The sequence below is a fragment of the Amphibalanus amphitrite genome, unplaced genomic scaffold (genome assembly GCF_019059575.1).
Source record: "Amphibalanus amphitrite isolate SeventyFive unplaced genomic scaffold, NRLGWU_Aamphi_draft 000099F_arrow, whole genome shotgun sequence".
Taxonomy (NCBI): Eukaryota; Metazoa; Arthropoda; class Thecostraca; order Balanomorpha; family Balanidae; genus Amphibalanus; species Amphibalanus amphitrite.
Window position 1 is genome coordinate 119,086 of NW_024881594.1, and position 24,268 is coordinate 143,353.

The following is a 24,268-nucleotide window of genomic DNA, read 5'->3' on the forward strand; positions in this document are numbered from 1 at the left end:
ATATGATGCAATTTGGTTAACTTGAACTTAATTGATTAATTAAAGTTTACTTAAAAATTAAGAAAAACTTTAAGTACACGTAAGAAAGCTAAAAAGTATATCATTCGACGCGCCTTGACGTGCTGAGTTCACTGGTGCTTTTCTTTCTGCTCTATCTTAATTAGATCAAAAGTTATAAGCGAAAAACTTTTGACCTGTTTTTAGCGAAATTTTTACATTTATACCCCCCAAAACCCCCCTAAATATTGACCTAGAGCAACCAACTTTGCACAGGGGCGAGAACTCCGGGGGGCCCACCTACCTACTAAATTTGGTGTTTCTAGGTGCCATAGGGGCCAATCGCGAGGGGGGGGGGGGGTCGCATCGACCCCCCCCCCTGCCAGGCCGTGTTATGAAAAATGCCCTGCCAGGGCGAGGGTTAAGCACAATTCACTTCGTGGACGCAAATGTTTTTATGCAAAATTACGTGGACGATAAGAAAAGAACCCAAGGAAAAAAGCGGGGTCACGGAGTTGGAGTTGCTTGACGTCATGGCGACTAGCCAGGGCCAAGTCTTATACAGGGCGTTAACTGGATATTAGCGGTACACGCTGCTCTCGATTTTTGAAAGTTGTGGGTTGGTGTAATTTCCCCCCATTATTTCACGGCTCCTGATTCCAATGATGCTTAAAAAATGGAAATCAAATAGCTGGTCGGACTTAAACAATTGGTAAGTTCCTATGCCGCTCGGTAGAATTTCTAGGTAAATTTTCACGGTAGCGTTTTTTGCAGTGGTCGATAAAACTTCCAACGTGCCAACGCTCGTTGGAGCAAGATATTAGCAATACTTGGAAGAGCTGGAGACAGTCCGCCCGTCTACATGGATGCTTCATTACGCCTAAAATACAGCATTGACTCATGACTTTCTAATCGTCCGGTGCTGTCAGTGGTCGATAAAACTTTCAACGTGCGAACGCTCGTTGGAGCAAGATATTAGCAATACTTGGAAGAGCTGGAGACAGTTCGCCCGTCTACATGGATGCTTCCTTACGCCTAAAATACAGCATTGACTTATGACTTTCTAATCGTTCGGTGCTGTTATCGGCTGCTCGGTACCGCGTGTATGTTCCCTCATTCACTCCTGGTCACCCTTTGGTCACCCCTCGCTTGGTCGGGCCAGTCGGCTATTTTTATCCTCTTTCCGGCTAGGCCACCCGCTGAGCTCCCGCCGTGCCGCGCCGTCTGCGAGGGACCTGACCCTTCTGCCGGCAGAGGTTTCTCCAGGTGTCTCCAAGGAGCCATCGTAGCGCTAAGGGTGTGCTCCGCATACACATACATTGATTTTCGCCCTTACTAGCAGGGCCGCTGGCACGCGTTGGCAGCGCCCCGCGGGCATTTTTTCGCTTAGGGTCATTTTGTGGTAAGGAGGATCAGAAAATCACCCTTCCAACTTTCTCCAGGCCTGGGTGTTTTATCGAGCGCGCCTGAAAACGCACAGTGGACCGGAATCACACTTCGATTGCGTTACTTCGTATTAGGTAATACGATCAAAAGTGCGCTCTTTCTCAATCAATAAGGACAAGTGCGTTAAAACACACTTATAAACTTTTAAATTAAAAGCTTTAAAATGTTAAATTTCAACATTTCTACTCTGATGATAATCGTTAGTTGTTTCAGACTTTGGCATGAAAACGTAGGCATTCAGATCCACCGTGTGACCGGTCACCGTATGCAGTAGTGTGATGGTGTGAGTTGGGGAGTCAAGGCCGTGTGGGGAGAAGGTGAGGAGATACCGGTGTGCCGACGCGGCGGATGGCAGTGATTATAGACAGTTGTGCATGTATTGTTCATCTAGCATATCATTTGCTTGGGCAAATTTATAGGCATGGCGCCTGTTTATCCGTCTAATTCAAAAGAAAGGTGTGAGTACCAATACTGGTCGTACTTTTCATAGTCTCAAAGAGAGCCTGAAGAAACACACGGAAGGATTACATAAGGACCGGCCTATTCGGAAAGAAAAATGCTGGCGTCGGCATTGTTGGGCACTGGCCAATATCAGTCTGGGACACAACCATCAGGTAAGAAGGACGTTTAAATTATCGTTGGTTGTATACGTGCATTCTTGCATTGTTATGTTTTCTAATGGTGGTCATATGCAAGTTAGTGTAGTGTTGATGTTTGTATGCTGCTCCAGAACGTTTCGGTGCCCAAGTAGATATCTTGGTCGAAACGACACCATCCTTTAGAAATTAGTCACGGCTTAATTAACCCTCGCACTTAGAGAGGTGGGGCCTGAGGGGTGTGTCGAAAGCCCCCCTCGTTTTTTTTTCGCGAATAACTCGCGCAAACAGTGGCTGATCGCGACAAAACTTACAACATCTACAAGTGAATTCATTTTGTACATACCATAAATGTTTCATGACCATGACCCAAATGACCTTTGACCAGTCACCTGCTTCTTCAGATTATTCAGGCCGGAAGCGAGATTAGCGCATACTCGTATGTCAGCACACATATTCCGTGTGTTTTCTGTTTTTTTTTTGTAGCTATTAACGTTGTAACATGTGAGATGTTGTTTGTGCCATGCATAATAGTGGCTCCAAAGGTCACTTGAAGGTCATGTCAAAGTCATTCACCTTAGATGACCTTAGATGACTTTTCGGGGTGTACATGCTTGTAAGGTAGTTTTTGGAGCTGATTTCGAATGAAGCGTCCATTCGAACATTTAGGAAGTAATTGTGGTGCCTATGTAACATGTCACTATAAAGTTTTAGCCCGATATCGTTGAAAATAGCTAAGGTATACGCGTCATAGTCAAAACTTCACTATAATTAACTTTTCAAATCGTACGTTTTTTTCGTGCATTTTAAACATCGTACACCAATATAAAAAGTACCGGCGAGTTACTGAGCTTAAATAGCATCCAATAGACATCCTTTTTGTTGAAAATTTTCAACTTTAAAATTTGACCTTTTTGACCCGAAAGTGACCTGACCTCAGCTATACCTATTAAGCTGAAGATGACCTTCAATGACACAAACGTCACTTATTTCAAAATCTATGGCCTGAATGAACCATATAGGTCACGAAACATGTGACATGTGACCCGTGACCGAGTCATGATTTAAGCTTTCTGTTGTGATGACCTGGCCTTGACCTGAAAATCAAAGTACAAGTTTTTCAGCCTCAGGGTATCTTAACCCTCGCATGTGTAGGGGGGATCGGATGGACCCCACCCCTCCCCCCATGGTTTTTCGCAAATAACTCGCGCAAAAAGCGACCGAGCGCAACGAAACTTTCAGTGCCCTCGAGTTGATCAATTTTACACCTACCCTGAAAATTTCATGACCCTGACCCAAGTGACCTTTGACCTGTGACCTATTTCTCGAGGCCATGTTTGGCCGGAATCGCGATTCGGCGTATGTCGGCTCGCATTAGCCGCGCGTTTGCAAGCTTCTCGTGGTTTCAAACGCTGAAACACGATATTTGATGCTGCTCCCATGCATTTGGGTACATGTCAAGGTCACCTGAAGGTCAGGTCAGGTCATTGACCTTTGGTGACCTCGGTTCACTTTTTCGAGCTGTACATGTTTCTAGGCTAGTTTTTGGAGCTGAATTCGAATTTAGCATTCATTTGAACATCTACGAAGTAGTTTTAGTGCCTTTGTAACATGTTACGAAGCTGTGAGAGGCGGTTGACACGTACTACGAATACCCGTCCCGACGCCTATTGGTTGACCTGACCTGACCTGACCCGACCTGGTCTAAATGCTTGAAGACATCATTTGTGATCAGAACTAACACGATATTCGTGATCAGCACCCCGAAAAACCCTTTAGCAGCCACACTTTACGACTTTCTAACAGGTCCCGATATTCCCGACTTTGGGTCATTGACCTGACCTGGAAGGTCAACTAATGACCTAGGACCTTAAAATCGGGTATCATCGGATTCCTCTCGTCAAGGGCAACAGGCTCGTTTTTCCGCGAAGCTCTAGCTCTCTTTACTCTCAATCTTTACTCTCGCCAGCTGCGAGGGCTTTTTTCATAACGCGGACTGTGAGGGAAAGGGTTGATACGACCCCTCCCCCTTGGCGATTGGCTCCTATGACACTGTAAATAAGACACCAAATTCACAGGGTAGGTGGGCCCATAGTGAATCTCGTCCTTGTGCAACGTTGGTGACTTTAGGCCAATACTTTAGGGGATTTTTTTGTGGGGGGCTGGTACCTATAAATGAATATTTTTCTAAAAGAGGGTAAACGATTTTCCCTAATTACTTTTTTCATATCGCAAATCATTCGACTCGGCGGATCACAAGGAATGCAATGAAATCATTTCTAGCCTAGCGTAATGCTCTAGCCATGGTGTGCCAAGTCATTAGTAAAACCGTAGTTTGACCTCAGTCGACCTCAGTTGACCCGATTTAGTGTTCTTGCAGCATGCAAACACCAACTTGATGAATACTAAGGTATCACAACACACAAACGTTGAAATCGAGCATATGTCTCAAGTTTTCACAGTTGGAGCCATTCGGGAAAATTTATTTAGACTTCGTCATGACCTCTAGATGACCTCAGGTCAACCGAATCGGAAAAACGGGATGCATGTGATGGTATGCGATGAGCTTAGCATATCCTGAAAGTTGGAATACATCGATGAACAACTCTAGATTTTATGGAAAGAAATAGTGTTTTTCGCAGGCATTTTGACAATGTACCGGTTGTTTACCTTGGGATTTGACCTGAGGTCACCGGAGCTCAGTGCTCCCAGGACACGTGTCAAATGAATGCTTCAAATTGTGTCTGATACTTGGTAGCGCTACGTTCCACGGCACTCACGTCGAAAAGCTCTTCATTCGGTTTCCGCTCAATACTCGTATGTCCAATTTAACCTGACCTTGTACCGATTTGTACCGGTTTTTGTGACCTGGTGTCCTGTCCTGAAATGACTGACACCTGAAATTTTCAGGATATGTGGCAAAAGGCTCATTCCCAGACGTTGTGCCAAATTTTGCGGCGCGCGCTACGCGACACCACCTTTTACGCTATTCGCGAAAAAAAAACTTAGGGAGGCTGCATCCCCCCCCTCCCGCCAGGCCAGGGCTAAGTTGGAGACAGTGATGAGACTAAGATGTTCGTTGGAGCAACTCCAAGCATTTTATCGACCTCTGGGTGCTGTTATCGGCTGCTCGGTACCGCGTGTATGTTCCCTCATTCACTCCTGGTCACCCTTCGGTCACCCCTCGCTGGGTCGGGCCAGTCGGCTATTTTTATCCTCTTTCCGGCTAGGCCACCCGCTAAGCTCCCGCCGTGCCGCGCCGTCTGCGAGGGACCTGACCCTTCTGCCGGCAGAGGTTTCTCCAGGTGTCTCCAAGGAGCCATCGTAGCGCTAAGGGTGTGCTCCGCATACACATGCATTGATTTTCGCCCTTACTAGCAGGGCCGCTGGCACGCGTTGGCAGCGCCCCGCGGGCATTTTTTCGCTTAGGGTCATTTTGTGGTAAGGAGGATCAGAAAATCGCCCTTCCAACTTTCTCCAGGCCTGGGTGTTTTATCGAGCGCGCCTGAAAACGCACAGTGGACCGGAATCACACTTCGATTGCGTTACTTCGTATAAGGTAATACGATCAAAAGTTACTCTTTTCTCAATTAATAAGGACAAGTGCGTTAAAACACACTTATAAAGTTTTAAGTTAAAAGCTTTAAAATGCTAAATTTCAACATTTCTTCGCTGATGATAATCGTTAGTTCTTTCAGACTTTGGCATGAAAACGTAGGCATTCAGATCCACCGTGTGACCGGTCACCATATGCAGTAGTGTGATGGTGTGAGTTGGGGAGTCAAGGCCGTGTGGGGAGAAGGTGAGGAGATGCCGGTGTGCCGACGCGGCAATTGGCAGTGATTAGACAGTTGTGCATGCATTGTTCATCTAGCATATCATTTGCTTGGGCGAATTTATAGGCATGGCGCCTGTTTATCCGTCTAATTCAAAGGAAAGGTGTGAGTACCAACACTGGTCGTACTTTTCATAGTCATAGTCCAGGTCCTGAAATGACTGGCACCTGAAATTTTCAGGATATATCGCAAGAGGCTCATTCCCAGACGTTGTGCCAAATTTTGCGGCGCTACGCGACACCACCTTTTACGCCATTCGCGAAAAAAAAACTTAGGGAGGCTGTATCCCCCTCCCGCCAGGCGAGGGCTAAGTTGGAGCCAGTGATGGGACTAAGATGTTCGTTGGAGCAACTCCAAGCATTTTATCGACCTCTGGTTTTTTGGTAGGTAGTTTGGTGCAAGAGAATCTAGGTAAAATCGGAATTAACCTAAGTAGGTAGTTTGGTGCAAGAGGCCTCGGCTGCTTTCCTCTTGCACCGAAAACCGGAAAGAAGTACTCGCGGAGCAATTTTTGACGATTTGACGGTGAACTCGGGCTTCCAAAATAACTGGCAAAACCTTAGGTAAAATGATTCAATTAGTAACAATAGGCACAATACATGATAATCTATGGGTACTTTTATGTAAATTAGGCATTACAAAATGCTTAGACAATGATAAATCAATGCTTTATGAGTGAATAATAATACAATTGACCAAATGCTCCATGGGTTCGCAGAGGTGCTTCCCCGTACCAAGGCAATAAACTTCCGTACCAAAACAACCACGTTGAACACTCACTCGTTGTCATGGAAACGAAGCTTATTCGTTCAAATAATTTAATGTATAAATAACTTTCATCGGTACTTACATAAATGAAAAATGATTTCATAATACCAAAATGTATATTAATAAAAACAATATCCACTTCATAGTTTCCTTTAGTTATTATTTGCTTCCGCCCACAAATAATTCGTCGCCAAACAGCCAATCAAAACAAGTCAAATCCTTAACCCTCTGCAATAGGGTTGGGACCTATCTGTATGCTCTGTATGTTTTGGTAAAATAAAAAAGCTCAAAATTTTTAATGATTTAATTTAAAATCACTTTGTTAAAAAAATGCCTAGTTAGTTCAGAAATTAATTATTTGTGGCTGAAAACAACTTGCTTCTGATTGGTCGGGCTAATCATGACGTCACATGTAGGTATATGACTGTCTGTATATTTGGCGCAGTTGAGACATACATTGTCTATGTATTTTCCTATGGTAAATCGGAGTGATTGGTCGTGTTTTCAGTGTCTCTTTATTTTGCGCTTGTATTGCGTGGCTAAGAAGTTTTATAAAGAATGGCATATACTAAAATGTTCCTTTAATAATGGAGCTTCAATGTCTGTGAGTTTTATTGGCAAGCGAAAACTGATTTCGCTGTTATTTTATCTGGAAATTACTCATTTTTTTAGGTCAATATTCAAAATATTTTACGGGAACAAGTTGGCACTTTTCTTGATTTTTGCACTCAAATCGCGTGCGATTCAACTATATTGGAACTTACAAAACAGCTTGGTGATTAATTAACTGTGTTGTTATGGCACTGTTTGCAAAGCATGGATAATGAAACTCTGCCAAAGACTTAGCTACATAGCAATGCCTCAAGTAATACGCAGGAGGGACAGAATTCAGAGTCCGATCGAGAAGAATCGGTGCAAATGCTACGAAGACCAGGCAGCTCTGATACAATAGCTAGTCGTCTCACTACTCTCACTCCATTAGACCAGCTGATTCCTGACAGCACCGACTCGGATGCAAAGATGGAGCTCATCTTCCAAGCCAGAAACCAGTTCTTTGATGGAAGATGTGATGCTGCCTCTGTCTCTGCTTTGTTGGCCAGTTTGGACGGGGCGGAGCTCCGCTCCTTGCGTGAGCGGTTATTCGCCTGTCATCCAGAAATAGTTCCTCCGTTTGCTGGCCGTTCCCTGATTAGGTGCAATACGGGGAGATGTAATCAGGGAAGTAACTTTCCATATGAAAGTGGTGCATGTGCACCCCCGTCCCCATCCACTAGAAGTGCACCCCCATAGGCTAAGCGGCGCCCCACACGCAGTGTTGCCAGGTCGAGTGATGCCAATACCTCCAGAAAATGCTGTAAAAATCTCTAGAAACCTCTGTTCCATTACCGCTGATTATGACTCCTATACCTCCATACTTGCCTCCGTATCACAAACCGTGGCGCTGTTTCAAAGCACGCTGCCAGCGCGTGATGACATCATCAAGCCCATTGCTGCAACACTACCAAAGTGTTGACGTCAGCGCGCTGGCAGCGGCTGGCAGCGTGCTTTGAAACACCGCATTTGTATCACCAATGAAGATTAATTAATATCGCTCATCTTTCGCATGCCTTCGCATTTGTCGACAATGCTTGGTGCCCACGGAATGACGATCGAACTTTTAGCTGCAGCCGGCTGCCTGTCGCCAGACCCTAAATTGTGATCAAGCCAAAATGTTGATAATTTTTACTTTGACCTAACCTGTGGGCTGTGACGTCATCGGTTACCTTGAGGTAAATGAAAGATGGTTTCGGTTGACAGTTTTATCAGCCGTCATTTGAATTTTGACAATCGGCTCGGCAGTTTCGGACTTCGGAGATAGGAGGGGGCTCTGAAGTGCTTCTCCCTCTCCCCCCCCCCCCAGTCAGCCGCGCTATAGAAAATACCTACCTCAGTCAGGCGCGGGTTAATCAATTACATTTCGTTTCCATCAATCTGTAAAAAGGGTGTTTTAGCATGCAATACTTTAAAATAATTGCATGAAATAAAGTATCTATGCAAATAGTTCTCAAGACAAGAGATATTGATGCTACTTCTCGCATTTTCAAATTACCTCTAGAAAAAACCTCTAGAATCCGGTATTTTTCGAAAACCTCCAGGAGCCCCAAAACGCTCCCCTAAAACCTCTAGATCTGGAGGTTTACCTCTAGACCTGGCAACACTGCCCACACGCCGCCCCACACGATTAGCTCTAGAGCAGATGGCGAGGGTGATTTCCCGGCTACATTCCATCTCGGCGTCGTGATGCTTGTGGGCTTGGAAAGCGTCCAGTCGTATGTAGGGTAGTGTAGGGGTAGGGTTGAGTTCAATAAGGTCCTTACATTTGAAAGGTTTGAACAACCCGCAATCAGCACAACATACCACAAGTTAAATAAAAAACTACCACTAACTCTAAAACTAAAAAAAACTAACTCCGCCCAACTAATATTAATAAACATTACAGCCAAACTAATGGCCAAAATAAAAATATATCTCAAATCCTAACAGTTATCGCGGGTGATGACGCCATGAGTTGCTATTATCCAAAACAGATGCAAATAAACATGTTTGTATGTCCTATGTATGTTTTTTTGTCTTAGATCTGGGTATGTTTGGCATCTGCAACTCTTCATATACACATTAACCCTATTTCGGACGGGGAGGCCTTTCAGGATTTTCTTGTACAATTGCCAAACGCCGCGAGACATGAGCGGGTTTGTTGACCCCACCTCAGAAAAGTTTGCAAACACGTCAGAGCTTGAGTTTTTCACGAAGTTATTTCCCGACCCCCACCAAACACGATTTGGCAGCACTGTAATGAGGCCTGCTGGGCGTGAAGTTTTCCCTTCACCATAGGGTTTACACACAAACTGGTCAAAGTTTGAGCCAGGATATACTAGTCTAAAAATGCAAAAAAACGAACAAATTTTGGCATCAATAGATTCAGCATTTCATCGTATGCCTCAAACCGTCCATCATTTGGCCTCAAAGGAGGTAAAAATTGTTCAAAATCGAAGTTGAAAAGATGCTTTCTGAGCACATAATCTGGTAGCAATCACGTGACCTGCTATAAGCAGCTTATCGATAATTTACAAACATAATTATTAATATGCTGCTTTAAACAACATTAACCATACATTTTGAGCTTTCAGTACTTCAAATAAGGTCAAAACATCGCAAAACACAAAAGTTAATACAATAGTCACGTGGGTGTCAGGAAATGTCACAGGTGCGTCAAATTTGTGACTGGGGCTTTACTTTCAAACATCGGATCTACCTGTTTCTTATAGGTATCTTGTTATTTCCTCTCATCAAGTCTTCAAAACAGTACCTGCAGTATGTGTCGTTCGTATATCTCAGAATTTTTGATCTGTGACCTGAGGTTAGGTCAGAGTCGTGACCTTTACATTGCAAGCCTATGGAAAAGTATTGAAATGCGACCTGCACCTCGGGTAAACGAGTCAAAACCACCCAATTCTTTAAGAATAATGACAAATTATCTTATCTGTAATGATCCAGGTGCCATTTACTGACAGGGACACCGGAGAGGGTTATCTGAGCCGAGATCATGTGAGGTGATATCTATCATACATCAATGCTCACAATACTTACAATATTGACAATGCTTTTGCTTACAACACTTACAATACCTACTTACGATGAGACCAGCAAGCACTCTGCCGTTACAGTTCTAACTTCTGTTTCGAAAACCGACGTTACACACATTCGCTGCCAGCATAACATGTATTGCTTGACAGTAACAAAATACAATTGACATCTGAACCCCAAACGGACCGCCATCCACTCAAATTTTATTACCCTGACCGGTCAGGGGGCGAATGGAGGTCATCTCCTGGGCATTACACTCAGCCCTTGCACAAAATATCTCACCTCACAGTGATCATTACAACAATAGCACCGACTTGATAGTGGATTTCAAAGTACTTGCATCAGCTCTTCCTGCTATTGCAGACGATCATCTCCTCAGGGTAATGTTGTTCGGGACATGAACTAAGATCGTTTTCGGAGTTTCATAAGTGCTACTGCAACAGCCTGGCACAGAACAGGACTTGTACGCTCTTCTCTGCACTTTGCGCTTCAGTATATCACAAAAGAATTGTTTAGAATCCATCTTACGCTTCTTTCACAGTCTCCCTTGCCACCGTATGGGCGTAGATAGATTGCTGTTGCTGGTAAGTTAAGGCACGGTAGATAGAAATTGCCTCGGCTCTCAACGCCTTAAGCTATTTTCATAAAAAAAGAACAAATAAATGATCAATAAGATGACAGGAATGTAAACATTTTAATCGTAAAGTAGTCCAAATATTGGAATGAGCTTTTGCTTTTCAGCATCCTCCGATTCATCATCTTTATCATTTGAAAATTCGAGGTACATAAAATGTTTATCACGCGCTCAATGTTAAGTGGGAATATAGTACACGGCAGACACATCAATTTTTGACACTGAACATTTCATCCGTAAATGTTTTAGCATAATTTAAAGTTAAAAACAGCGCGAATGGCAGAGTGAAACAAACAACATCTTTCACCCATTGATATAACATGTAATCTGTGGTGCGCCAGATGCGCCATTATTTGTCAACCGCAGAAGGTGACATGTGACGTAACAGCATCAAGAGCATCTTTTTTCAAGAACTTTTCAAAACAAGTTTCCTACCTTTCTTCCCCCATTTCTCCCAGGATATTGATTTTATGAGGCAATGGTATGCACCATAAATTATGTGAAAATAGTTTGATCATTTTCATGCATTCTTAAAAAATCGAGTTCCCAACCCCATTGAATGACGAACTTTAGCGCATCTATGGCCATTTCTTTTTTGGAACGCTGAAAAGGAAGCGGAGGCAGGAGTGGAGGGATACGTACCGTTTTGTCAAGTCACAGAACATGACCGTGATTTTATGAGTTATTGCGCCAGGAAGCACCTCCAGCGCGGCTGAGGCCGCCGCCACCACCGCCAGCCGCGCCGAGGCGAGCACCACCGCCAGCCGCGTCGAGGCGAGAGCCGCCGCCAACAGCGCCGTGACGCGCACCGCCACCAACAACGCGAGGACCAGCGCCACCGCCAACAACGCGAGGACCAGCACCACCGCCAACAGCGCGAGGACCAGCGCCACCGCCAACAACGCGAGGACCAGCGCCACCGCCAACCACGCCGAGGCAGAAGAGCAGGAAGAAGAGCAACATACAGAACACAAGAAGACTCGGAAAATGAGGAATGAGCGAGAATGAAAAAAGCAATGGTAATTGTTTACAAAGTAATATAAAGGCATGTGTCGGGTGGGCTACCATTTATATATTTTCATTTTTAGTTAAAAAAAATATTCATAGTGTCAGGGCTGTGACGAAAAATAAGTGGCCTAAATCCGATGAGAAAACAGGATTTGGGGGTACCCTAGGTTTGGCTCCTGCATGAGTTGGCCCCCCCCAAAAACGCAAGCCTGGATCTGCCAGTGCTAGGTTTAGATCCAGGGCTAACGGGTGTCTACTAATTTTTGGCACAAAACTAAATGTCTCATAAATCACATATATTTTGCTCAAACGTCACCAAATTTCACACATGGTTGGAAGCACTCATACTTAACGCTATCAGATCAGTGCAGGCTGCTGTTGACTCCTCGTCGCTCGGCACGGCGCACGCGATCCGGGACCCTCTCCATCATGGTGCGCGGCACCTCCTCTCGGATCGAACGAAGAACCCTCTGAATACGGTTCTTCAGCTGGACTTCTAATGCCACTCTCCATCCGCCCTTGTATACTTCTTGCTTGACGATGCCCCAGAAGTCCTCGATGGGGCGCAGCTGAGGCACGCAGGGCGGGTTTTCATCACGCGCAACAAACGGCACCCCAGCCTCCTCCAGAAGCGTGACCGTTTTCTTGGCATAGTGGGCCGGTGCCAGGTCTGGCCAAAAGATAAACCCACCATGAGGGTACTGTTTTCTCAAAAATGGGAAAAGTTTCTTCTGGAGACACTCTCTCTTGGCGGTAGAAGTCGCCCCCTACGTTGTTGCGGCTCGGGCAGATGACAGGGCTTGACACCCCCCTGGGAGAGATCGCCACCCAGACGAGAAGCTTTCTCGGGAACTTTCCCACAGGCCGGAATCTGACGTCATCCGGTACATCTCCTCCAGGGCCAGCGTAGAAGCCGGAGTTTGCGGGCATATAACTTCCTGAGAACGTAAAATAGCTCTCATCATCCATGACCACCTCCAGTTCGGCGTTCCTCGAGAACGACCCACGGGCCAGCCGTCTTATCCGGGTCTTCTGCCGCTTTTCTTGCTCAGGAGTGACCTCGGGCACCTTGATCCTTTTCTTATACTTTATGTTGTTATCATGAAGGATTTTCGCCACATACTGATGAGATACGCCAAAACGCCGGGCCAGCACGCGCAGGGATGTTCCAACGCGTCCCTTGGCGGCATTCAAAAGAAGGCGCTTCTTCTGGGGCCCAAGTTTGGAGGGTTTTGCGCCAGCTTTCCCTTTACCGGCGTGCTTAATGCTACCCCTAGTCTCAATGTTCTTTAATATACGGTAGGCAGTTCTTCTCGACACTCCTGCTACCTCCAGCCGTGACACAAGCTCGCTTTTTGGTAGGAAATGGTGTTCTTTGGCAAAATCGGCCACAAATTCACGAACCTGCGTTTTAGTGAAAGTCTCCATGATAAGTGAATATTGCACGAAGATAAAATAAAAATGTTGTGGTGCGTGCACAATTGTCAGGTCTTCATATGCAAAGAATTTCAGTGACATTGGGTGACGTTAGTGTAAATAAAAATAAATCAAACTTTTGTGCCAAAAATTAGAAGACACCCGTTAGATCATTCTCGGCGTCAAAATTACAGTTTCCATATTTTCCCCATTGACTTGTAATGGTGACGTCACGCGATCGGCCTGACCTCATGTGACCTCTAGGAGAAATCCGAGATATACAAGTTTTGAGACTTCTAGAGGATACTAGGTCCTGTAACTATCATCTCGCTGTGACAGCTCCTCTGGCACCGAGGGCATTGCGGAGTTTCGGTATTTTGGGACTATTGCAGAGGTTCACGTGTGACGTCATAAGTCAGTGATCTGACCTGAGACGGAAATGCAATTGGTTTCCAAAGATGCGTATGGAAGCAAAGATAAGGTGTGCCAAATAGCAGCCCTCTAGCTGTAAGGTGTGTTGAGCTATCGCCAAAAGTCGTGAGTGAAGCGCTACTGACTCCTCCGGTTGGCCGCCGGGGGTTAGGACTTAGGAGGCGTGCATGGTATCGGAAAACCACCTGGTTCTTAGCGAATTTTGCCGATAAAAATACGTTTCTTATGCCGACTTATAGCCAAAAGACGACTGAATCTCAAACCAGTCGTATCCTTGCACTAAATGGCTTGGTTTAGACACGATAGGTCTGGAAAGAAAAGGTCCCATGTATTCTCTATGGGCGCCGCGAGGCCGTTGGCACCAGAGTTTCGGGAAGTGCCCTCACCACAACAGAACGTGCAGATTTGGACACGTGACCAAGCGCATTTGCCGCCACTGTATTTATCTATATTACTATTTGAGGAGCGTGCGTCTGTCCGTTACCGAGGTCCCGACTTGGTGGTGCTTTGCGTGGACTACAGGCCAGACCGTTGCACCTAGCCCGGTGAAATTTGCACAACTTATAGATCAAGGATGCGCGACGTGCCTTTGAGGGGTCTCAGCTCGATCGGATTGATAGGGAGCGCGTGGCGCGTGCTCAAAAAGTGCAAATTCGCGTCATAGACTTTACATGTATAAATCGGCGTGCGAAATCGGGCGAAAATGGCTAATTTTGGCCGACACGGGTCCAGTCCCCGTGCAATATCTTGGTGACCAGGGGTCCGACCGGCACGGGGAAAACAGCATCGTGTACAGAATTGAACGGGCTATTGAATGGTGTGCAATGCAGAGGATAGCACGCGCCACGTGCACCGGAGAGGGCACTTTTATTTGAAAAATTGCGGTTTTTGAGGGATTTTGGAATTAATTTTATTTTTAGGTGACCGTTAAACGGAGCGAGTTGAATCAACGCCTATTTGCAAGAGAAAGGTACCGCCTCTCATATAAAAATTGTGAAAAGCTGATTGATCCAAATCAAGGTGGTGCAAATCACAGGAGAAAATGGTGTTTGTCAATTTTGTGCCACTTTATTAATCACACGGGGTTTGCTGCATAACCTGATACCTTTGGCAATTGAATATGGTACCATTGGATAGAGCATTCAATTTTGTCCAATATTCACTCTTCATTTTTGCATGATTAGCAACAGTATCCTTAAAAATGTAAATGTTGCAGACCATTACATTGTCATTTTTAGCGAAATTCATCGATGGCCTCAAAAGACTTAACGCCAGTTTTCGAATCATTCTAAAGTAGAACGCATGATAATACGACACGGGCACCTCGATGCGATGTATCTTTTTGTTTTCTTACAAAATGCTTGGCCGTCAAAAAGCAATCGAACGAAATGGATATCTACCAACCAAATCGACACAGACCAACCCAATACCCACGGGTCAAAAAATCCCCCCTTCGCGTTGCGGAGCACGCGGGTAACCCTAGTATACACTGTGGAAAACGTGGAAAACGCAAGCACCCAACCTATCTTAAAGGAAAAGGGCCACCTTCGTGAAACATGAAGATATCGTTGTTTTTCATTTTGACATTATTATTTTTCATTTTCTTTTTAAAACTGGTGCCAGAAGTGCACAATTCGCGAAAAAGTATTTAAAACTATTTAACATATTGGTACTATGTTGATACTCTCTACGGCACCTACTGTATGATGGCATAGCGATGACGTCACACTCAAGCCAATCAGCGTTCAGAAGACAGACTCGTCGGATTGTGTCAGATAAGCTGATTGGTTAAAGCTGAGCTGGTTGAAGCTGATTGGTAAAAAAACAAAGCCTCGCCGCGGGTGGCTGTATAGTCGGATAAGAACGCATTCCTGGGATAAGGACGCATTCCTGGCGTATTTTCTTTTAAAATTGCCGATAACTACGAATGGAGGCCGAAATCGGCCGTAAGTAGGTAGACAGGAAGGTTTTCGGACACGGGCTACAAGATGGCTATCTCAGTTTCAATCCCCATGTTAAAGGTGGCCCTTTTCCTTTAAAGGGACACTCCCACCTTTACATGAGTTTTGAGTTGAGATAGCCAAATTGGTGGCCATGGCCTGCAAATACCGGTTTGGGCACTCACAACATCGAAAAATGCTTTAATTCGAAGATATGGAATTTCAAACTTGCAGTTTTCGGATTCTAAGGGGCTAATGCATTGGAATGCCCCCTTAGAATTTGTGACGTCAGCGGAGATCTAACGATTTTTAAATCTTAGACTAAAACCATCGTTAACACGTGGTGGTATACGCTGCTTTGCGCGCAACGTCTGCCGCACTTTGAGGCTGCCAAATTATTGCTTCCAAATAAAGTCGCTAGTAACAGGGGAGATCCCAAAAAGTAAACAAAAGTAAAAGCCTAATATCTTGAAAACCAGTGAATATTTTTCGGTGAAATTTGGTAGATATTCGTTTTCGCTCTTTCTGAACCAAGGAACATCACTTTCATGCCAATTCATTAACTTTTTTGAAGGTGGGAGGGTCCCTTTAACCCTCACCGGCACAGGCCATTTTGCGTCCTTCGACGGCACAGGGGGGGGGGGGGTGGTACCCCCCTTCGCGTTTGGCCCCTAATCGAGCTAGAGCTTCGCGGAAAAAAAAACGAGCGTGTTGCCCGTCACGTGAGGAAGCCGATGATATCCAATTTTAACCCGGCACCGCCTGGGCTATTTCCGTACCCACGACAGCCTGGGGGGGGGGGGGGGGGTCGCATCCCTGTTATCTCGAGAACCAATGGTCGTATCGAGCCCCGCGAGGCGGCGTTCGAAAGGTCTCTACGAGACCTTCCCAAAGCATTGTTAAGATTTTTAGATTGAGGTCAACTTTCGGGTCAAGGTCAGGTCAAAGGTCAAATTCTGGGGTTTTGCATGATTAGGCTTACGGACAGCGGAATCGATAGCTGCTGCTCGAAACTCACCAAAAATGACCTCAAAGGCCTAGTGAAGGTACGATGTGCGTATAGGGGTCATACTAAGTACGGGTCAAGGTCAGGCCAGGTCACGAAAGGTCACGGTTTTCACTTTCTGCTACATGGGCGTGCGACACATGTTTTATGGCTCATTTTTCACGCCGAATCCGATGGTAATGGTTATATGTGACCCCAAGTCACTGTGCTGGTGATAAGTGTGCATTGAAAGCATAAAAAATCGTTTATACCATACATAAGTGTTGTGCCCTCGGGGTGGGGGAGGTTTGGACAAACCTGCGTCCGCCTCACTTGCGGTTTATTCCCCCACACACACAACAGAAAAACACATGGCACTATCTCGGCCAAGGTCAAGAACGGAAGAAGCTCTAGAGGTGACTCGACACCTCTTTGTCCTTACGACCCAAAACAGTTGACAATCATAAAGAGAGGGGGTGAACAGGTTATGCGAAATAAAGGATCGAAACTGAACAAAGCCATTTCGAACCAAACATATTACTAACTAAGTGTCGATCGTAATATAAAATCATAATCACCGCAACGACCAACACTATCAACAAAGGCGTAAAACTCAAACGATAATTGCGCGTCCGCGCCAATCGGCTGCGCGGTCAGCGCCACTAAATTAGTTCTCGCCACAACACCACCCCTCTCTTTAATGGGAAACACTCCCGCTTCTTAAGCCTCCCACTATCCGCGGAAACCATTACACTCACAGCTATCAAACGTAACTTACGATGATAGCCCAATCCTAACGCTACTCGCCCGGAGTGAACCGATCTGGGCCTCTGCGACCCCGCCTGCTACGGCGGGGCCCTGGCTCACCCGCCGGGGCGGTACACTTTGGGGTTGGACAGCGGCTGTGAGCAGGACTTCTGAGTGCCGAGGAGCGGGTGCGCACTGGCGTGGGGCGGGGCTCAGGAACTGGATTAGCACCACCGCCGGGACCACCCCGCGGCGCGGCCGCGTCCTCACCTTCTGGCCGGCCGGGCACCAAGCGTCTAGCGTGGACACGCTCGCCGCTGGTGAGCCGGTAACTTACCGGGCCAGTCCTCCGGCTGATCTGCACGGCCTTCTGGCCCTCCACACGCCCACTCACCGGCTGTCGGACCCGAACCCAGTCGCCGACGCGCCAGCGCGGGGCGCCAGTCGACCCCCGGTCATATCTGGCTTTGTAGGCCGCCTGATACTTTTCGTGTCGCGCACGAAGCTCACTGCCGGTGTCCGGCGAGGAAACCTCACCTGGCACGACGTCCAGCAACGTCCGTGCCTCCCGCCCCCGCATCAGCCGGAACGGCGTCTCTCCCGTACCGGCGTGCGGGGTAGCCCGGTACTCAGTGAGGAACCGCCTCAAGTACGCCGAGCGCGGCTCCCGGGCCAGCCGGGCCGACTGGATGGCGTCCTTTACCGTCCGATTCAGACGCTCCACCATGCCGCAGGACTGCGGAGAGTATGGTGAGCTGAAAGTCTGCTTGACCCCCAGTCGGGTCAAAAAATCACGGAGTTGGGCAGACCGGAACGCTGGACCGTTGTCGGAGACCAGCTCCAACGGCGTCCCCTCGCGGCTGAACACCGCCTCCAGGAAGCTGATTATAGACGCCGCCGTCGCGTCCCGACACAGCGCCACCTCTGGCCACCTGCTTAACATGTCGCACAAGACGATGCCGTACCGCTCGTGCTGGGGCCCCTGCATGGGCCCAATCACATCGATCATGAGGCGCTGCCACGGACCGTCCGGAAGAGGAATCGGCTGGAGAGGGGGCCGCTCCTGCCGCACGTGGCCGTCATGCTGCGTGCACACCTCACAGCTCCGCAGGAGGTCACGTACCTCCTTGTCCAGCCGCGGCCACCAGAACTGCGCGCGCAGGCGCTGCTTGGTCCTTGTCTCACCTTGGTGACCCTCGTGGGCGTTCCTCAGGACGCGCTCACGCAGCGCCGCCGGCACAACCAGTCGCTCGCCGCGGAAAAGCAGCGGTCCGAGCTGGGACAGTTCGTCTCTCACCTGGTAAAAACCAGTCGCCCGAGGATCGACATCCCTCTGGCGAGGCCACCGTCCGGCGAGGTACCCCCGGATCACGTCCAGACACTCGTCTGACGCCGAGGCGTCCCGCAGCTCCTCCTCCGTGACTGCTGCCGCTAACGACAGAGCCGCGATCTGGATAGAATCATCATCAGGCCACCAGGTCTCGGCGACCGGCAGACGGGACAGGCCGTCCGCCACTCCGTTCCGCTCCGACCTGACGTACTCGACGTCGAACGCAAACTCCAGCAGCCGGGCCTCCCACCTCGCGACTCGCCGGCCGACGCGGTTGGAGCCCTTGACACCGAAAATGGTGCAAAGAGCCTGGTGATCGGTTCGGAGGGTGAATCGCCGACCCCACAGGTAGTGGCGAAACTTCTCGACGGCCCATACACATGCCAGCGCCTCCTTCTCCACTACCGAGTAGTTGCGTTCGGCCGCCGAGAAAGACTTCGAGGCGTACGCAATGACCCTGGGCTGACCCGAGGCGTCCATTTGCGTCACGCACGCACCGCAGCCGACGTCACTGGCGTCAGTGGAGAGCACCGTTCGTAGCTCCGTGCTGAACATGCACAGTGCTGGTGCTTCGCTTATCGCGTCCTTGACGCGGCGGACCGCGCTGGACAGCGCCGCCGTCCACTCGAACTGGTCTGCCCGGAGCGCGGCCCTCAGCGGCTCTACTGCGTCCGAGAACCGTGGCAGAAACCGCGCATGATACCCCACGGCACCGAGGAATGCGCGCAGGCTCTTTTCGTCCCGCGGCTCGGCCGCCTCCAATAACGGCCTGATCCGCTCCCGGTCGATGCGGACACCCGCTGACGAGACCAGATATCCCAGAAAGGAGAGCTCGCTCTGATTCGTCACGCTCTTGGGCCAGTTGACCCGCACCTTGTGGGCATCGAAACGCCGCAGCACTTCCCTCAGACGGGCGTCGTGCTCGGCCTGGGACGGCGCGTGGACCAGGATGTCGTCCAGGTATACCTCCACGCCTGGCACCCCCTCCAGCATGGACGCCATCACTCTCTGGAAGCACGGCCCGGCGCTCGCGAGGCCGAAGTTGACGCGCCGGAACCGGTAGAGCCCCTGATGACTTATAAAAGTCGTTAGGTCTCTGCTGTCAGGATGGAGCTCCAGCTGGTGATATGCATCCTTTAAGTCCAGCCTGGAAAAGACCTGAGATCCACTCAGGCGGTCAAGGACATCTTCGATCCTGGGGAGCGGGTAGCCATCCGTAATCACAGCTTTGTTGACCCGCCTCATGTCTACACACAGGCGGATGGACCTATCCCGCTTCCTTCCCACCACAAGAGGAGAGACCCAGGTAGATGCACTGACCTTTTCAATTATCCCTTGCTCCTCCAGCTCCTTGAGCCTGGCACTCACCTCGTCCAGCACTGCCAAGGGCAGCCTCCGCAGGGGCTGGCGCACTGGCGCCACCCCTGGATCGATGGTCACCCGGTGCTGGTAGCCCAGGATGGCTGGCTGCTCTCCTGACGGAGAAGCAGGTCCAGTCGGAGAGGCAGGTTCGGACGGTGAGGCAGGTTGACCGGCGTGAGGGCTGGCAGGTTCGGCTGGCCCGACGGGCGAAGGGACTGGGCTGGCGTGACAGGACGGGTCTGTGGACACAGAGCATACACTGTCACCAATGATGCACACTTTGAACAGTTTCATCATGTCCAGGCCCATCAGAGCACGACCATGCGGCACAACATACACAGTTACATCATGACACTCCCCCCTGCATGACACATTTACACTTTTCACCCCTAACACATCTAACACACTCCCCCCATATGAGCACAGGCGCTCTGCTGCTGGCTCAAGGGCCCCAGGCGCCAGGTGTCTGGGGAGGAGGGACACTGGGGAGCCAGAGTCTACCGTGAACACGACCTCCCTCCCCTCCACCTGGGCTGTCAGAGTCATTGGTGATGCCCCGATTGCCAGCACTTGAACACTGGACACCACTCGCTTCTGGACACAGTGCTGGGCAAAGTGATTCACTTTCCCACATTTGGAGCACCTCACATTGACAGCAGGGCAACACTGGTCCCCTCGCCTGTGTCCAGCACGCCCGCACCCCCAGCACAGGCCACTGCTACTCCCTGCCGGCCTCGGCTGCTGAGGCTGCTGCTGATGAGTGGAGACCCGACCAGCAGCACGGGTCCTGGCCCCACCACGCTGAGGCCGCCGACGCTGCTGCTGCTGCTGCTGGACAGCCTGAACAGGAACTGGAGCAGCTGGTGCCTCCATCACCCGAGCCTCACGTTCAGCCGACTCAAGTGTGTCACTGATGGTGAGGGTGCGCTCCAAAGTCAGGTCAGAGCCCTCCATAAGAAGTCTCTGTCGCAACTTGGAAGAGTTAGTACGCTCGATGACCTGGTCCCTTATGAACTCGTCGGTTCTGTCGCCATATTCACAGGAGCTGGCCAGCTGGCGCAGTATCGACACCCACTGCTGGACTGTTTCCTCAGTTTGCTGCACCCGGCTCCTGAAACGGTAACGCTCCACACACACATTCTGGCGAGGAGCGAACTGGGCCTCCAGGCGCCGCCTGGTGAAGGCGTACTGGTCCTCGCCTTCCTGCTTGACAGCAGCTGGGAGGGACTCGAAAATTCGCTGCCCCTCCGCCCCCAGGCACGTGAGAAGGATGGCCTCCTTGCGCGCAGCTGAAAATGAGCCGCCGCCCACGGCCACCAGGAAGTTATCGAACATCCTTATCCACCGCGGCCAGGCCGTACCGGGCTCGGCGCCGGCCGCCGGCAAAAACGGCGCAGGGGCCACCGAAAAATCCATTGCCGACAGTTATCACGGCCGCGTAAAAACTTACGCCTCGTCGCCACTTGTTGTGCCCTCGGGGTGGGGGAGGTTTGGACAAACCTGCGTCCGCCTCACTTGCGGTTTATTCCCCCACACACACAACAGAAAAACACATGGCACTACCTCGGCCAAGGTCAAGAACGGAAGAAGCTCTAGAGGTGACTCGACACCTCTTTGTCCTTACGACCCAAAACAGTTGACAATCATAAAGAGAGGGGGTGAACAGGTTATGCGAAATAAAGGATCGAAACTGAACAAAGCCATTTCGAACCAAACATATTACTAACTAAGTGTCGATCGTAATATAAAATCATAATCACCGCAACGACCAACACTATCAACAAAGGCGTAAAACTCAAACGATAATTGCGCGTCCGCGCCAATCGGCTGCGCGGTCAGCGCCACTAAATTAGTTCTCGCCACAACAATAAGTAAACGAGGGCTATGAAAAAAGGTCAATTTTTCAACTTTTTATTTTTGATATAAAAATGCACTTTTCTAGGTACTAGACGAGCTTTGTCCCAGGAATCAATTGGTGCCATTTGTTTTCACATGCGATGTTCAAAAGTGGCTGTAATTCACGAAAATGCTTATGACGTCACCATGTCCTATGCATGTTGGAGCTATTTTTTACAATATGAGCGTCAAAAATTAAGATAGAAAGTTGAAATTTGGGACATCTTATGTTCTAATGGAGCTCTGTAACATGTATTCCGTTTTTTGGAATTTCTCAAAATTTTGGATTTTTTTAGATGTTTTCCAAAAAATATAGTTTTTTGAATTTTTTTTTTTGGGAAAAACGCCTTTTATGCAAAATCCGAGATAGCCATTTTTAAGAGCTCGTCGAGCTGCGTCTATTCATGTCCTTAATTTGCAATTTGCTTGAAACCTTGATTTTTGGCGATTTTTTTAAACATTTACCACTTTTTGACTGAAAACGCCATGTAGTTACATCACTTAAATCGATGTATCTCAAAATTTCTTGAAACATTTTCTTACAAATTACACAGAAAACGTCAAATTGATTGGGGAGAAGGTATGCGACGTTTCAAATTGATAGCGTAAGCGGTTCCTGAGTTATTCAAGAAAAAACGGAGGGGGTCGGATCCGACCCCTCCCCAGGCGGTCGCGGGTTAACCCGCGACCGCCTGTCCTTAGTGTCCTAGATCATCGGGTGACCTTCCAGGTCAGGTCAATGACCCGAAAATCGGGAAAATCGGGAACTGTTAGAAAGTCGTTAAGTGTGGCTGCTATGGGGTTTTCCGGGGTGCTGATCACGAATATCGTGTTAGTTTTGATCAGAGATGATTTCTTTAAGCATTTAGACCAGGTCGGGTCAGGTCAGGTCAGGTCAACCGGTAGGGGTCGTGACGGGTATTCGTAATACGTGTCAATCACCTCTGACAGCTTCGTAACATGTTACGAAGGCACCAAAACTACTTCGTAAATGTTCAAATGGTTGCTAGATTCAAATTCAGCTCCAAAAACTAGCCTAGAAACATGTAAAACTCGAAAAAGTGAACCGAGGTCACCAAAGGTCAATGACCTGACCTGATCTTCAGGTGACCTTGACACCCACCCTAATGCATGGGAGCAATATCAAATCACATGTTTGAACGTTTGAAACCACGAAAAGCTTGCAAACGCGCGGCTAATGCGAGCCGACATACGCCGAATCGCGATTCCGTCCAAACATGGTCTTGGAAAAGGGGTAACAGGTCAAAGGTCATTTGGGCCAGGATCATGAAATTTTCAGGGTAGATGTAGAATTGATCAATGCGAGAGTACTTGAAAGTTTCGTTGCGATCGGCCGCTTTTTACGCGAGTTATTCGCTAAAAATCTTAGGGGGTTTGCATCACCCCCCCCCTGTGCCGGCGAGGGTTAAACAATAAACATAAACAATAAACACACATCAGGCACATCGGTTTTAGGACTCCGTTCGACAACATAGCGATGAAACAAAGCACCGCCCGGCGCCCACAGGCGCGATCGACTTTACGGTTAAGCTCAGGACTTTACCGAGTATCACTTCTTAAAGGGACTATCCCACCTTCTAAAATGTTGTTAAAACCAGTTAAATTGTGCCCGACTTTATAGATTGGATGACCAGGAACACGGTTCTGGCATTTATTTTTCATTCAACATCTTAGGCTTCCCATATTCCAAACACAAACTTTCAAATATGTGACGTCACAGCCCAAAATTACCTCCTTCCCCAGGCCACATTACTGTCATAAAGCTGATTCTTTTTACTCTGTAGGCACCACAACAAAGTTCAGACCAAGTTTTAAGCGATTTTTCAACGAACAAACCCATTTAAATCAGAATGACTAAACGAGGTGACGTCACACTAACGGTCGCTCCATGTTGAAGATAGGGCCTTGCGCAAGGCCCATTTTCAAATGAAGGGAACGAATTTCTTCAACACCAAGAGGCCGCGGGGGTTGCAACCTAGATAGACAGTGGTTTCTGAACCTCGCCGCAAACTTGGCTATCTCAACTCAAACCCCATGTTAAAGGTGGGATAGTCCCTTTAACTGCTTACTGCGATACTTAGCTCGCGCAGCTTCTCTACACCATCTACGCGCGTGCTAGTGCCAAATTTTTCGGCTTTGAAATATACATGTCCCCACCTTAAGAAAAATGTGTAGATCTTCTTGGCCTTGTTTGCGTCGAGGAGAGAGCGGTACAGCACGTTCTTCTGCG

The 24,268-nt window shown here is 48.2% G+C and overlaps 1 protein-coding gene across 1 annotated transcript in view; it reads left to right on the plus strand.

Annotated features, from left to right (window-relative positions):
• The window catches only part of LOC122380501 (coiled-coil domain-containing protein 113-like), a gene marked incomplete at its 3' end in the record, with an annotated part of 90,466 nt that overhangs the window by 27,729 nt on the left and 38,469 nt on the right, over window positions 1-24,268 (plus strand). The gene's annotated exons all lie outside the window — the stretch shown is intronic.